Below are 3,026 nucleotides of genomic sequence, written 5' to 3'. Positions count from 1 at the left end.
ATGTAACAACCCAGTATAAATTGGAGAAGGCCTCCTCACAGGCCAAAGACAACAGGATAAAGTCATTGGAGGACTTGGTCATTGAGTTGGGCCATGATCCAAGTGACATCAAGGCTGCTGAATAATTGATCAAAAAGAAGAATGAGGATATAGCAACCCTCAAGAAACAACTTAAGCTGCCTCATTTACAACACCTACAAACAAAGGAAGTCCTGGAGAGCCAAACCAATCTTGAAGAGATGATGGACCTAGTGTTGCAATTGAATGATCAGTTAAAGGAGATGGAGAAAGAATTGGATAACTTGATTCAGCTAAAGCAAGCTAGTCTTGATGATGCCCCTACAACTATCATCCCAACAGTTAACACTGTTGTACCTTCTACTTTGGCAACATCCTTGTCTTCCACAGCTCCAATAGCCACAACACTGCCAGCATCTACACCAACTACATCAGCAACAGGGTCAACAACAACAGGGTCTATAGGTGATGAGGCAAACAGGTTGGTAAAAGCAATGGAAGAAATGTCCATTCAGACCACTAAAATGAACAGGCTGAAGGAGAAAGTGACCAGCCTGGAAACAGATTACAAACTTTCTCAAATCATGCACAAAGAAGAACCGCAAAAGTCTACAAGGACGACTGAAAGAATCAAAAGCCTGGAGAAGGGACTGACACTGAATGAACCTCTATGTCACACTAAGGAGTAACTATGGACCAATATCATTAACTCGGTCAATGATATTTGGCCATCCATCCAGGTTATTTTTGAACAGGTTGATTTGATAAAGCAGGCTACAAAAGCCATACAAAGAGTCAAAGCAGAACTTGGAGACATGCCAAAGGAAGCTGTGAGGATCATTCACTTCCTCAACTCCAATAACAAGTATGAGCTACAAGAATTAGAGATACCTGACAGAATAGGTACAATTTTGGAAGTTAAAAGGGTCCTCGCCAAAAGGAATTTGATGTTCAACCTGGAGGGCAAGTACCAAACCATGCAACTAGCCATTGACAGATTCATGGTTAAGTTTGAAATTTTGAGGCAAAAGGGTTTACCAAATCCCTTGGTTATAAACGATAAGTTGGTGACATAGGAGGGCTATAATAAAAATATTAGAAAGTGGCCAAAGATCAGGTGAATACTTCATCCATGAAGGGCATACCTATTGGCAAAGTATTATATCAAACTTTTGAGAATTTGTTTTACCTCCAACATGAGGTAAAACACCTTTTTGTCAATAAGCCTATTTTTGCTGAATATATAAAGGCAGATGAGATCTACAGAAAGATGTTCAATATCCAATTACCAGATGCTAAGACATGGGAAAAAATAAATGATTTACTGTAGAAATACACAGTAAAAATATAAAATGTACAGCAAAAGTAAAGGGCATAGTAAAAGGATATTGACAGGTCAGCCAGGTCAAAGTGTATCATAAGAAAGTGTATCAGATTAAAGGTCAAAGTAAATAGAACATCCAGCGTGAAGAACAAACAACAAAGCAGATTAAAAGAAAAAAGATCAAAGCTAGCAGAACCCAAATAATAGGGACAACAAGCAATAGTTCAATAACTGTCTCTATCTTCTTGCATGAAGATATTTCTTTCTCCTAGATTAGTTCCCAAGACAGTTTGGGACATTTTGTAAATTCTTTTTGTATAAATACTTCATAATTTGAAGTATTGAGGGTGGATTGCTATATATTTATAGAGTTATTTTGATCTTAAACCTAAGGGTTATTGCACCAATTTTCAAGGCAACAGATTGGAGCAAGTAATAAAAAGAATGCATTATAGGATTCAAGAGATGAGCTATTGCAGTGAAGCATTTTCTTTGTTTGACTTTGTTACTTTCTTATGTGTTTCATAAACTTAAATGTTATACAAATTTGAATGAATTAACTGGAAATTTAACTCAGAACTTGTTTAAGTACACTCTGTTTTGCACAGTTGATCATTATATGTTTTCCTTTGATATCCGGATTTGAGAACCCTTAATTGCTCTCCCATCCTAGTTGACCTCTTTCATTCTCTTCATAATTCGGCCCAAGGAACCCTTAATTGCTCCCTAGATCCGATTATAAACCACTTCGCCATCCAACCTTTGAGATCTATAATAACTCACCTATCTTGCTCTATAGACACTGTTTTTAGAACTTGATCCATTCCTGTTTGTCTAGCATTTTACCCCATAGCCCAATGGTAAAAACAAACCTCTGTTCATCTAAGTAAGTGATCCCACAAATCAAAACCAAAGTGAAACAATAATTAGCCTAAAATCAATTAACTAAAACAAAGTTAAATCATAAAGAGAGAGCCTTCTCTGAGAATTAGGAAGGCTAGATCCTAATCTCCAAAGTAGGTTTGCGGTTACCTCTAAACATTTCTTTCTTTAATAACTTCTAGAGAAATTTTGGAGTGATAACATAATTGGCGACCATACTGGGGACTTGATCCTCAGTCTAATAAAACTTTAAGGAAACATTAACTTTCATCTTGAGCCCCTTAAGGTCATCTTTGGAAGTTGTTCTTGAAAAGTTTCATAAAAAATAATTAAAAAGTTAAAATTATAGCTCCCAAGTAAACTCACTATACCAGGGAAAATCTAGATCCTAACCCTGCTACAATAGTTGATGACCCAAACAAAATTTTAAGAAAACCAAATAAGGTAAAAAATCAAGCAAGTAGTATTCAGTTAATTAAAACTCACTCCCTGAGGAGTTGTCAGCTTTAGAGGAAATTCCATTTGATTTGTCATTTGACCTCTCATTGTTTAGAACTAAATTAGAGAATGCAATTTATGAAACTTTGTTAGACCCTAATTTTATTCAACTCATTGAATAAAAAAATGTGCCTATCCATCGAGATTTAGATAAACTTGTGTTGGACACTTTTGACAAGTTAGAAGCTTTAACCTCTACATTGATAAGCCATATGGATGATGCTTACCTTCAACAATCTATTGAACTAGCTTCCCTCACTGTTGCTGCCTCTGAAATTTCTGCACAATCTTCAATCACTATAAA

This window comes from Pinus tabuliformis, chromosome 7 (assembly GCF_031772625.1).
Source record: "Pinus tabuliformis cultivar Carrire ecotype Pingquan chromosome 7, CPIR1, whole genome shotgun sequence".
Classification (NCBI taxonomy): domain Eukaryota; kingdom Viridiplantae; phylum Streptophyta; class Pinopsida; order Pinales; family Pinaceae; genus Pinus; species Pinus tabuliformis.
This window is presented reverse-complemented; position numbering follows the sequence as displayed.